General features: G+C 33.8%; 1 pseudogene; it reads right to left on the bottom strand.

The window, feature by feature from the left end:
* The window catches only part of LOC134718052 (uncharacterized), a 322,747-nt pseudogene that overhangs the window by 246,805 nt on the left and 60,938 nt on the right, over positions 1-15,004 (bottom strand).

The following is a 15,004-nucleotide window of genomic DNA, read 5'->3' as shown; positions in this document are numbered from 1 at the left end:
TTCAATAGTAAGAAGTAATTATTTTTATTCCGTAAATATAAGTGTTAATATGCCGTATTATGTGGTTTACGGTTGCAATAGCAATTCTCAATGTGACAAAAATATATATTGGTTTACTTTTCCGAAAGATTCTCAGAGAAATCGTGCTAGGGTTCACTATTGTAAACGACAGAACTTTACACCGTCTAAGCACAGCAGAATTCGTTCTAAACATTTTACCCTTCATCAGTATAGCAGACACCCTGAAAGACTTTCAGAATTGGGATATCCGGTTGCAAAGGCAGCTTTAAAAGATGACGCCATGCCCGACATTCCTGTAGTTGTAGATGCAGAAAAAGGACCATCTTCTCCTAAAAGCCTAGGTCGGCCTTCGAAAAAAGACAGAAACGCCAGGTACAATTGATTCTCTTTATTATCCATCGAAACATTTGTGAAATATATGTTCGTGGTTATTTGTATGGTTTCAATACTTATTATTTATTATATTTGTATATCTTTCTTCCCGTTTTGGTTCAAGTAAAAATTGTCAAAGGCATTTATTTTATTTACATGAAAAGGTATACATCCATTTACATTATATTAAGATCCAATAAAAATTTATTTAAGTCATACTAAAATGTTCAGGACTTCTGGGATTTATATTTTTCTCGTAAACTATTTTTTTAATGAAATCAATCACTTGAAGAAGAAATCCTTACATTGCCATTCTAAATCTATTATAAAATAAAATAATAGTTATCAAAGGTACCAGGATTATAATTTAGTACGCCAGACGCGCGTTTCGTCTACATAAGACTCATCAGTGACGCTCATATCGAAATAGTTATAAACCAAACAAATACAAAGTTGAAGAGCATTGAGGATCCAAAATTCCAAAAAGTTGTGCCAAATACGGCTAAGGTAATATATGCCTAGGATAAGAAAATCCTTAGTTTTTCGAAAAATTCAAAGTTTTGTAAACAGGAAATTTATAAAAATTACCACATAATTGAAATTCATGTCAACACCGAAGTGCTGACTACTGGGCTGGTGATACCCTCGGGGACGAAACGTCCACCAGCAGAGGCATCGACCCAGTGGTGTTAATAGTTATCAAAGGTACCAGGATTATAATTTAGTACGCCAGACGCGCGTTTCGTCTACACAAGACTCATCAGTGACGCTCATATCAACATAGTTATAACCCAAACAAATAAAAAGTTGAAGAGCATTGAGGATCCAAAATTCCAAAAAGTTGTGCCAAATACGGCTAAGGTAATCTATGCCTGGGATAAGAAAATCCTTAGTTTTTCGAAAAATTCAAAGTTTTGTAAACAGGAAATTTATAAAAATGACCACATAATTGAAATTCATGTCAACACCGAAGTGCTGACTACTGGGCTGCTGATACCCTCGGGGACGAAACGTCCACCAGCAGAGGCATCGACCCAGTGGTGTTAATAGTTATCAAAGGTACCAGGATTATAATTTAGTACGCCAGACGCGCGTTTCGTCTACACAAGACTCATCAGTGACGCTCATATCAAAATAGTTATAACCCAAACAAATAAAAAGTTGAAGAGCATTGAGGATCCAAAATTCCAAAAAGTTGTGCCAAATACGGCTAAGGTAATCTATGCCTGGTATAAGAAATCCTTAGTTTTTCGAAAAATTCAAAGTTTTGTAAACAGGAAATTTATAAAAATGACCACATAATTGATATTCATGTCAACACCGAAGTGCTGACTACTGGGCTGCTGATACCCTCGGGGACGAAACGTCCACCAGCAGAGGCATCGACCCAGTGGTGTAAATAGTACCAGGATTATAATTTAGTACGCCAGACGCGTAAACCAGTAAATGTTTCGTGAGTCTTACTAAAGAAAACAAAAACATATCAATTATTCAATTCCACAAGAAATCTACGACCGGCTCCTTTCCCGAGTAATCCCCAAGGGTGACTGGGGTATAGAAATATGGTCACTTGGTCTTCTCCCGACCGGCAGTAAAACGCTTGCCGAAGTGGGGCGTCCGCTTGGCTGTGCGGGATGTATCAAGTTCGCAGTCACGTCCGGTCAGAAGGGGGACGTTAAATCCGATGCCTCGTGTAAAGAGAGTGCCACGCTCTTTGCACGTTAAGAACCCTTGCAACAACTCTTTGAGTGGTCCGTAGGTGGCCTGTTGAAAGGCTAAATTTCTGGCCCTATCCAATAAACCCTCATTTTCCAGTGGCAGTCCAAATTTCCCCGACCATCATCCTAGATGGCCTCTATTACAACATCCTACCTGTATTGTATTTATTGTTAACTTGTTCTCGTCCTGAATATGCATGCAATATTTGCCACTGGACGTTAAGCAACCAACAATCAATCAATCAACCTTTCCCGAGTACAACGACAAAAAAGGTTAATTTACGGGATATATGATTTATTCCCCATCATGTATAATTTATTTATGAAAGCAATTTTTTAAATAAAAATTTAATTTCACCTATAGGTTCTTGGAGATGCCTTTAATGAATCATTAGATAAGTCCGAAGACTCCATTGACACTGAAATTGAATCGCCACCCGCACCTGACAGTATGGAGATTCAGGAAATGGTAGAAATTCCGGCAGATATACCAAAAACATTTGAGTCAAAATATTTTAATACCGATTACACCAACATGAAACTACAGAAAAATCAAACAGATCCCATTCCACAGAGAACAAGAAGAAACCAAACATTAAAACCAAAGAGAAAATCTAAAGGCATTCAGTGTAAAAAGTAAAATCACAAAAATACTGAACATTTGTTTAATTATTTGCGATCATTGTTCCATATAACTCTTCACCATCTATAATACTAAAATTACGAGGTCCAATTAGTCAGCCGTCATCACGTAAAAACGACGAATCACAGAATTCAACTTTATATATAACTTATATAGTGCAAAGGTGTAGATTAAAAATTTCACCACTCCAGGCCCTTTTGTTTTCCACGTAATTAATATTGCCAATAATTAAGAAGTTCCGGGTCGAGTCCGATACCGATACCAATAGTATATTCACCTGTTACCTATTACCTTATCTGTACGTTTCGCACCTGACAGGCGCACTACCAAACAGTGTATTCAGGATTGATATGCTATATACACGGGTCATATCCACAGGGTTGACACTACTAAATTGTCAAATTGTTACCTATTGTAGTATTTTAATCAGTAAGACTTACTAAGATAACAATACGAATACTAAAAATCTGGACTAAAAATAAGGCTTATAGGTACAGTTTTCAATTTGTTAGTGGGCATGACGTTAAACAGCGTATCAAAGAATTCAATTTATTTTATAACTTATATAGGACAATGCTGTTGATTAAAAAATACTCCATTCCAGGACCTTTTGTTTTCCAAATAATTGATAATACCAATAATTGATAAGTTCCAGTTCGACGGGTTCAAACAGAAAGACTTGAAAGCAGAGAAAAACTGTGTATCTTATAATCGGCATGACTTTATCAGATGACAATACTAATACTAAAATAAGGCTTGAGCATAGTTATATACTTTAATTCAGTCACGGACCCATGATATCACGGGTGTGTTCTAGTTTAAATTGTATTTACAACAATTTACATCATGTAGTAGAGTGTTTTTATCTGCCAAAGCTCTGTTTGTGGAAACATGAAATTTACCCACATTTTAACCACAATGAATTTGTTCAAATTATCATGGCCTGGCATATTTGAATCCAGTAAAGTCCACAGATGGGAATGCCTCCCGAATTTTTAATACTGCACATGCTGGTATCACCTTTCTTCTTTTTTTACCAAGTATATACCAGATCCAACGAGTGAACTCTCTGAATGCAACATATCTATATAATCTGAAAAATGGCATATTAAATAGAATATTCATATTCTTTTTACAAAGTGATACAGTAATACTCTAAGCTTGAACAAGGATATTATTTTAACTGATATATCAGTATGCTGATAAAAAATGTTCAAGATCAGGATGACACATGTATATTTTGTATGTTTACTCAGATTTTTTTATTTAGCCTTTTTTGCACTTTTTCATGAATTGGTTCCTTATCGTCCATTGGTCCCTGCCTTTCAACAAAGTCATACAAAGAGACCTCAATGACATGTATATTTAAACAGTTTCCAGTGAACCCCTCATAGTCTGTAATACAATCAAGGTCCCCATCTTCCATCTTTTCTGCAACCTGACCAACTTCCTTGCAACAAAGGCATTCGTCCACAGTGGGCATTGCAGTGCAGTTGTTACAGTCACACCTCGGAAATTTAATGTACAAAGTACATGTAGATTTGACTTGCCAATATTTTACAATAAATCCCCAGTAAGATCTCTTATCACATAAATTTGTAAAAAACAGTCAAGTGATTCATAAAAAAAAGTTACAATGCATCAATGTGAAAAGAATATATAGCAGTGCATTTTAACATCAATTCAACATCATTGTGTCAAGTGAATATTTTTTAAAAATAAAACTTATAGTTAATATGTCTTATTCGACTCTGTAGGTTAGAAAGTGTTAAATATACGACTGTATAGTACTGTAGGCACATGTGTATGATATACATGCCAACCCCAACCCCTTTTTTAGCTCACCTGGCCCGAAGGGCAAAGTGAGCTTATGCCATCACTTGGCGACCGTCGTCGTCTGTCGTCGTAAACTATTTCAAGAATCTTCTCCTCTGAAACTACTAGGCCAAATACTTCCAAACTTTAACTGAATGTTCCTTATGGTATCTAGTTTATAAATTGTATCCGAAGTTTTGATCTATCAACAAACATGGTCGCCATTGCTAATAATAGAACATAGGGGTCAAATGCAGTTTTTGGCTTATATCTCAAAAACGAAAGCATTTAGAGCAAATCTGACACGGGTTAAAAATGTTCATTAGGTCAAGATCTATCAGCCCTGAAATTTTCAGATGAATCAAACAACCCATTGATGGGTTGCTGCCACTTAATTGGTAATTTTAAGGAAATTTTGCAGTTTTGAATATTATTATAGATAAAGATAAACTGTAAACAGCAAAGATGATCAGCAAAGTATGATTTTAAACAAAATAGCATCATTTTTGATAAAAAGAAGACTAATTTTGGTTATTATAAACAATGTGAATAAAATTTTAGTATGATTTCTCTGACACTCTTTTAATTTCATAAAAAAAACTATTCTTAACTATAAAAAGTACAAAAAATCCAATGGCCGTCAATAATTTTTTAGTAAAATGAAGAAATATTTGCATTTTAGGCAACGCATACAAAAATTTAATATATTTTTTCTTAAAGTAAGCATATTTTATGAAGAACAGCCAATCTTGATGTACAAAAAGTACTGAAATCATACGACGGTTAATAATTTGTATCAAAATTAATCAACAACTGCATTCATATTCAACAAAAATATCGTTTTGTAATTAATATGCCCGTCTGTTTGTTGTTTTGTTATTGTGTATTTTGGTGACAATCCTTTTGTTTGGATTTTAGACTTATGAAATTTTTATTTTTATTCTTGTTGAACAAAGTGTAACATAAAATATTGTTCTATGAAATATTGTCTGTTGGACAAAATTTCATATGAAATATTGTCTTCAGACACAATTTCATTATGAAATATTGTCTTCAGACACCATTTCATTATGAAATATTGTGCTTGTCCTTGAAATTTTGTCACTGCCTTAAAGACAATATTTCACTATGAAATTTTGTCAATGAAAATATTTCATTTTAAAATTTTGTCCATGACAATATTTCACTATGAAATTCTGTCCTTGACAATATATAGTTATGAAAACGTGTCTGCATTTCATCAACAGCATAATATTAATTTTCCCTATAGAATACTGTTCATAATAAAAATCATTTTTTTATAAATCAGTAATACAAGTTATATTAAAGACACATCCAGCATGCATACTTTTGAATTATAATAAAAAAAAAAAAATTGTAATTTGGTTATTAATATACATATTTATATAGATACATCACTCTTTCTAATTTGTCTTCATGAATTACAAGTCTTTTCATAACTTCATTTGATTTCTTATCAACACTTTTGAAATACATTTCATTGTTCGGTAAACAAAAGGTATTAGACATCCTTCTAATTACTCTATTCTGATTTTCTGAAATTCCTTTCAGTAAAACCTTTAGACTGAGAAACTCAAAATGTATGTTATACTCCTTGCCATCCATGATGACAAAACTAGTTTTCTATTTATACCTGTATTTATTTATTATTATTTTCCTTTTTGTTATTGTCAGCTGAAGAAAACACTTTAATAATATTTTTAATCATCATGATATATGATGATAACCTCCCCTTCATGAGAATCTCAGTATATTATGGTTATTTTCAAAGTCTTATTTTGATTTCATTATTTTTCCTATTGTCTCCTTAAAATAGACAAATATTTTAACACTTTAAAATGTTTTTCCTTAAATGTTGGTTAAATATTTAAGGAGGATGCAAACTATATGTACACACTGTACTACAATAACAACACAAAATAACCAACCAATTGAAAAAACAACACCAAAAAAAGTCAATTTACGTAAAGTAGCATGCACTTTCATATAAATGAACACAAACAATTGCAAACATATTTCAACAGTTACAATGTAAGCATTCCAAGCCTAAAACAAATGAAATAAAATGACTGTAGTCAATAATTTCAACTTGGGTTCAACCCTAAACTATAACTAATCTCTCAGAAGTAATTTATCAATTGAGACATTTACTTATGCTTCTTCATTGGAATGTAGCAGACTTATGCCAGTGTGAAACATATCATTTATATTTTGGTGTACTTTAAGAGGAAACTGTTGAATTTGAATGCTATGTTTTTCTTATTATTCAGCTATGTAATAATTTTCATCGATTCGTTTGTTTTCTTTCTTTTATGAATGATTTAAATAAAAATAAATGTTTAGCTCACCTTTTCTATCAATGTAAACTAATTTTATAGAACTTCCTAAATTACTGATCCAATTTCAACTTAACTCAAGCTGAATGATAATCAAGGTATCTAGTATAACGTGTATTGTTTTATTTTATTTTCTGTATTTTTTGGGGCAAAAACCTGCCCCATGGTTGAAAATAGAACATTGAAAGGTTTAAAATGAAATTTTTGGCCTAGGACGAACCAACAAGTATGTGTGTTAAATACACTATTTTTCATCGTTGACTTGAAAAATCATCTACTCTTAAACTAATGAGCCAATGCCATCCAAACTTTAGCTGAATGATCATTTGGGTATTTGTATAAGGTTTGTTGTATGAAACACATGGGGTTAAGGATAACAGCCAGTTTTTAAGTCTACCTCATATTGCATAGATACATTGTATATATATTCAATTTTGTGCAATTAAATGAAAATTATATTTTTTTTACAGTCTTCTAATTATGGAAAAGAAGTTTCTTACATAAAGCCATCAGACATTATTGAAATGCAGATGTCCTAGAAACTTACAGCAGTACAGTTACAAAGGTAGATGTATAATAATTATACGCAAATTTTGCACGTCTATCCACATGTTGTGTAAGCTTAACTTCTAAACAAATGAGCCAAAAGTTTAAACATATTTTATTGTTGACAAAAACGACAAAAGGGTTAGACACAACTTTTATGGGCCATTGCCGATGAAGGATGTACAAGAAAAATAAAATTCAGGTCAAATTTTTTAAGGGATATTAATTAAACTTTTTTAATTATTGCAATATGTGGCAACATGTCTCTTAAAGGCATACAGTTACAGGGGAGGTTATGACGTTGCTATCGTAAATTGCTATTTTCACGACGTCAAACTATGATTATCGGGAAAAAAATAAGTTTTTGACTGAATTTTATCATTCAAACTTATTTAACTTGAAAACGAGTTCATTGACCGTCTATTTTAATATGCCATTTGGTTTAATTACGGAAGAAGATTATGTGTGCAAATTTCCATGAAAACGTAAATAGTGCAATTTTTTTAAATTTGATAAATAAACAACAAAAAACTATGTGTTTTTTTCTGAATATAAAAATGTGTAAGTTTATTAGGTTCCTTATGAAATACAGAAATCACATATTATTTAACAAAAAAACAACTTGTGTTTATCTTTTTCAAACAAAATCAAGTTATGTCAATGTATGTCTTTCTTTCGAAGATACGCCCACAAATCCAAATATTGAACAAATATGCAAAATTTCGACCTCATTTTACTCAAATGATCGTGCTGAGGAGCGTCCATACGTTAAAATAAAAAAAAAATATGATTCCATGATAAATTTCCCAGTATTAATTAACCATATGTGCGGAAACTATAATTTCTTTTAAATTTGTTAGCATAAGTATTTGAAATGTACATTGTCAAGATCAATACTTTTCCGGATGAAATAGTAGAAGTTGCAACTTGGAATTTAAAGTCCTCCTCTGTTTAATTTATCAGTCCTCTTCGCAATCTTTTTGACAAGCACTTGTGGCATTGTCACAACAAAATTCAACAAAATCGGTCAATGCTTCCCGAATTTTCTGGGTTTCCAAAAAAATCAAATTTGTGTGTTGGTGTGTTTTCTTCGGAAGTTTTTAAATTGTAGTATAACACTGATAGGTCTGATTTTGTCATTGTGCTATCTGGTTTTGATGCATTTTTTTTCAGTAAGGCATCTTGTAGCACAGAAAACACAGTTTGGCGCTAAGTTCACCTTTGAATTCAATGTTCTCCAATTCCGTTATAGATAATGCATATTTTAAGGTTTTTCTTGTCGTAGAACACTCAATCTGGGGTTTCAGGATTGCCCAAAGAAAGACCTTGGGATAATGCATATTTTACGGTTTTTCCTGTCGTAGAACACATCTCGGGGTGTCAGGATTGCCCAATCCAAGGTCTTTGGGCAATCCTGACACCCCGAGGTGTGTTCTACGAAAGATATATACGGTTATATACCGTGGAAAAAATCTGTTTTTTACAATTTTGCAGAAATTTCTATCCTATCTTACCGATCATTAAAGTGGGTGATTCTGCTCAAATCATTTTGGTTATAACCACGACTAACATTTATAAATTATAATGTATATGCAAATTAGGTGAAAATAATTCACTAAAATAAAACTCACTAACGTTAATTAAGATATAAAAGTGTGTTATCATTGTCCAGTTATATTAAAAGAAAATCCGCATTACGACTATGGATGATATAGGTTTGTTAGAGTGGGACCCGATTTTTCTAACAAAGTTCGTATTCTCAAGTAAGTGAAGAAAAAGAAAGTGACATTCTAAGATATTTTGATTTAAAACCAGGTGATAATGATTTGGAAATTACCCGTCATCAGTTTAGACACGGCCAACCAGAGACAGTTAAATCCCTTCAAAACAAGATAGAATAATCGGTGCCGAAAAATTCAGTCAAAAAATATAAATGGGGTTACAATGCTTTAAATAGTTGGCAAGCCCCGCGCCGTTAACATCCGATATCAGATAATTTATGAATTCCTCCGAATTGTTTAATAAAGGATTTGGTACACATGGACGAAACAGAACTGTCCACTTCATTACAATATTTCATAGCAGAGGCCCCCCAAAAAAGACGGAGGTTCGTACCTGTCCAACACTATTTTTGACCGGTTTTCCTCAATACAGGGATATATTCGCCATCAGAAATCGTCCCGCATTAACTTCTTCACGGATCCCGAATTTCTTAGGGCTAGAGAAGTGTTAGATGCTGTCATGAAAGAAAGAGCAACTGAAGGTTGCGGTGCAAATACGCGCAAACAGGCTGATGTGATATTGGTAGATGATTGATTGATTGTTGGTTGCTTAACGTCCAGTGGCAAATATTGCATGCATATTCAGGACCAGAACAAGTTAACAATAAATACAAAAGAGTTGTTGCAAGGGTTCTTAACGTGCAAAGAGCGTGGCATTCTCTTTACACGAGGCATCGGATTTAACGTCCCCCTTCTGACCGGACGTGACTGCGAACTTGATACATCCCGCACAGCCAAGCGGACGCCCCACTTCGGCAAGCGTTTTACTGCCGGTCGGGAGAAGACCAAGTGACCATATTTCTATACCCCAGTCACCCTTGGGGAGTATTGGTAGATGAAGAAACGTCATTATATGATGAGGGTATCCTTGACGTGGATAATTCCCGACAACTTATACATAGCTTTATCTATGTGGTTTACATTTTGCATTAAGGGGAGGCACTGTTCATTTGTATAAATGTCGACACATGACATATAAAAAAGAAATATTTCATGGTAGACACTGATGGGATATAATTAACTGGACCGCTACCATTTTTCAATTTTGAATTTTTTGAAGTACTAAGGCTTTTCAACCTTAGGCATATAATACCTTAGCTGTATTTGGCTACACTTTTAGGAATTTTGGATCGCAATTCAACTTCCTTAAAAAAAAAAGAAATCAATTAAAAAAGAAACAGTGAAATCAGACAGTTGGGCGGTGAATCTATCTGGGATCTTCCCAGTGACATAGATGATTCTTCCACCTTAAACAGTCCTCCTTCATCTGCATCAAAGAAGTTATTTTCTTCATCCAGTATAAAGTGTACTATGCACTATTTCCTCTTCGTTCTCCAGAAAAGAAGGATGTCTAAAAGATACCAGTGAATACATCCTCTGAGAGGTCTTCTGATTTGAGGTCGCGGAGAAAAACCAGCAGCGTGTGGTCTAGCAGATCTATGACTCTCCTCTTACTACAGATTTTCAACACTTACCTACGAAACTGAAGTGAAAATCGAAACTGTTCCGCCAACCGAAAGATCACAATTCCAGGGTGAGCGAAATAAGAATGCTGGCATACTCGACAGCATTCGCCCTTTATTATCAAATAATGACTAATATCATCCAATGGAATTGCCGAGGTCTTAAAATAAATAAAAAATACAAGTGCATAATCAGTAATGTTAAATAAAAAAAAAGGAGAACGAAAAGATCTTAATGACAATAAGCTTGCCGAATTCAAAGCAGCCATCAGTTACAAACAATACATCAATGCATTATCTAAAGTAACTCTTTTAAAATAATTAATTTCAATTGCAAACTGATTTCTAGTAGAAAGAAGCAGCCTGACGACTGAATAACCATCTTCAGAATAATTTATAGTTGATTTTCAGATTATCAAACATCATTATTTATAAGATTTTATTTGACAATATATGAATTGAGATAGGTATTTTTTAAATTAAGCAGCACAACATAATTGACCCCGACCGTCCCCGGGCCCTATATAGGACTCACTATTGTAAGGTCGCTGCGTGTTTGGATTGGGTGATTGATTGGTGGTTGCTACTTCCAGTAGCAAATATTGCATGCATGTTGAGGACTAGAGCAAGTAAACAATAGATACAATAGGTAGGTCTTGTCCTAATAGAGGCCAATGTAGACGATGGTCAGGGAAATTTTGACTGCCGCCGGAAATTGAGTATATTCTGGATAGGGACAGAATGTTTGCCTCAAAATAGGTGCATGGTGTGGCACTCTTTTTTTTTATACGAGACATCGGATTCAACGTCTATGGTTCCTTGCATTAATTTAATACAAACTTTTATTTAAATTGTAGACAAAGAGATCGATGAGTTGTCAGGGGAAATTGTCCGCTAAACTTCGTTTCATGCAAAGGGCGACTCCTCTTTTACCGGTGTAAAGGAGAGACTCGGACAAACTAACAAAAAAAATACGAGAAATTATGACACGTTTATCTACAATAAAATCCTGGCATACTATAAAGCCCCAACTTATGTCCACCTCAAATAAACTGTTTCACAATCAAATCCTCTAGATAAGGCACAAGAATAAAAATTGCAACTGATAACTTGGTATGTTGTCAATAATAGAATGTGTATGTACGATGCTGGGCGCCACTTTGTGGATCAACTTCAATACTGGTTAGCTTTATCCAAATATTTATCATAACTTTCATTAATGCAGGACTAACAGCGATTGTATCAATGGCTCTAAAATTCCAAAGTCTTACTCAACAAGCATTACAAAATAATCTTATTTAAGTGTGTCATTAATTGTATGCAACCTTTTAAGTATTTGATTTCTTTTCATAGATGTTTATAAAAATCTGTCAAATTTTTGCTGTTCGAGTAACATTTCCGTGAACTCCTCGATTGGATCCTAAATGCTCTTCAACTTTGTTTGGCTTTATAATAATGTTTCGATATGAGCGTCACTGACGAGTCTTGGGTAGACGAATCGCGCGTCTGGCGTGCTATATTATCATCCTCGTACCTTTGATAACTATCTTCTTATCCATTTTCTCACATAGTGCAACACTTCTATCATGTGATGATGCTGGACATGTTTTAATGTTAACTTCTTTCTATGTGACAACCTCCGTATTTTCATTTTCTGTACATCTAGAATTACTAACTGTTCCATTTTTGTTATCAGAATCAATCGTAATTGGGGTTTGTAGATCGTAATTAATATTGAAGATGAATTGATGTTCAGTCATCTCATGATTTCAAATAAGTGATCTGGGTTCAATAGTCGAGTTGGTTGCAAGGTACATAAAAAAGGGGGACATTTATTTTTAAATAAAAATTAAAAGATACAAATATTTCTAGTTTTGGGTGCGGAGGGGTCGAAACAATAGAACATATATTCTGGACGTTCCGTGCCCATAAATATCAAAATTATGGGAAGACCTTAACTTCTGGATATTTGAGAAGACAGAAATAGAACTAACTATAAATATTGATTTGGTTTTATTTGTTATTTTAACAAAAACAAATAAAAAAAGATATAAGAAACATAAGACTTCTGCTAATAAAATTCTACATCTATAGAAGCAAATAAGCTATGGAACAAACCAATATAATAGCACTTAAAAATTATTTAAAGGAAAACTTATTAATAGAAAGAAATATATTCTATAAAAATGAATTACTCAGCAGAAAACTGCTGGAAACCTGGACTCCTTTACTCTCATAAAAGTAAAAGACGTTTTAATTTTCAAAATGGCCGCCGTTGCCATTGAAACAGCACAATGGTCGAAAATTAAAAATCGTACAAAATGCTGTGAAAACCGATAGAAAGATCTGTTGTGATGCATGTATCTGCATTCACTGATGACAAATCTCGAATTGGCTGCCGTTTAGTGTGAATTGGGGATCCAGGGTGACATCCGCTATTGCTTGCAATGTCAATTCTAGTAATTGTGTTAGTGCCAATAAGATATTTGTATTTTAAAATTTTATCTGGCTGATGCTCAAACAGAGGATGCTTGTAATCTGAAACTCCGCACAAGTTATTGGGAATTTCAAAACCAATCAGAAATAAACAAGATAAAGAAAATCTCACACAGAAAATGCTTAATTCTGTGATGATAGAGTACATGAAAGCTGCTTATAATGCGCAAGTTTATATTTTCGCACATCTTGTACAATAATCTGACCAAAATGTCTTATATCTGGTTTTTCTTAACTCGCCCTTGTACGTATTTTTTTTTATTCCACTGCATGTTGATTTATATCTAAATTAACATTTGAACATTTGATTGGTTTAAACTATGAAGCTATGATTTTTTTTCTGGACAAACTGTTTTTTCTCCATAGGCGGAAGTTAGCCTAATTTGGTTGCTGTCTTATATCAGCTGTCGATGGCAATAGTTTGTTTGTTTGCTTTGTTAAATAATAAGAGGAATTGAGCGTCTGAAATTTGAAAATTCTGAATTTTGAAGAAATAACTCAACATTTCTGTACAAAATGCAACCAATTCGGTAAATTGAACTTTTTTTTCAGATTTTTCCAAGTTAGCTGTTCTAGACGCAATCAGAGAGAACCTGATTTGATAGAAAGTGTTCTTGTTGCCAAACTTCAGAAAATCACAGCAAGAACAATGCGGACATATTTTAAGCACATTTAATTTTCCGAAACTGGGAGCAACCACCATAAACTAGGTGCATAATTTCATAATTAAGTATAGATTTCTGATTTAATTTTAACTTTGCAGATCCCCCTTTTACCCTCATAAGATTTATGAGATCCTATAAGACAATGTACTTCCTGCCATTCTAATGATCTTTGACACTAGTAGACTTTGGTCATTTATACTTTGAACGTTTAATGAACTACACGCCATTTCTAGAAAAGATGAGTAAGCTGTCTCTTAATAAATCCAAAAAGAAGGAAATTCCTCCAACACAGGATGCTTTCAAGGACCCTATTGATACAGAGGATTTTGACCCATCTCCGCCGCTGACAAATATTTCGGCGGCACCAAAGAATGAGGAGGACAAAACTGAAAGTGACTTCTCGGATGTCATATTTTCCGCAGTGAGGGATTTGTGGACTATGATGAACAGCAAACTGGCCATACCTAAGGCCAGAGAGGGATTGAACTATGGCCTGCAAGAGGATGGGAACATTCCTTCATTCTGCAAAATCATTCTTAATTATAGACCAGACCTCCTGAATAGAGATTATTCTAAGGAACTGGTAGAAATATGGACAACCAAGCTGAAGGAAACCAAAACTACCCTCCTTACAGAGTCTGTCAAATTCCTAGACAATAAAATTTCTGAAATGGCATAGTAGCAGGAGAAAATTCAACTTACTTGGACAATGAATCTCGGTCCAAATTATCGTCAAATTTATTCTGATTTGTATTTCCTGGTAATTACTGGAAAAAAGTAAAATCACAAAAATACTGAGCTTAATGGAAGATCTAACCGGAAAGTTAAAAAATACTGAACTCCGAGGAAAATCAAAAATCAAAAGTCCAAACACATCAAACGAATGGATAACAACTGTCATATTCCTGACTTGGTACAGGCATTTTCTAATGTAGAAAATGGTGGATTGAACCTGGTTTTATAGCTAGCTAAACCCTTCACTTGTATGACAGTCGCATCAAATTCCATTACATTGTTACGATGCATGAACAAAACAAACATACTCAAAGAGTAAACATGTCACAAATTGGGGTACAGCAGTCAATATTGTGTTATCATCTTAATATCGATATAAAAACAACAAATGA

Source organism: Mytilus trossulus, chromosome 5 (assembly GCF_036588685.1).
Source record: "Mytilus trossulus isolate FHL-02 chromosome 5, PNRI_Mtr1.1.1.hap1, whole genome shotgun sequence".
In the NCBI taxonomy this organism is placed as follows: Eukaryota; Metazoa; Mollusca; class Bivalvia; order Mytilida; family Mytilidae; genus Mytilus; species Mytilus trossulus.
The sequence above is the reverse complement of the archived record's forward strand: the minus strand, read 5'-3'. Positions and strand labels throughout refer to the sequence as shown.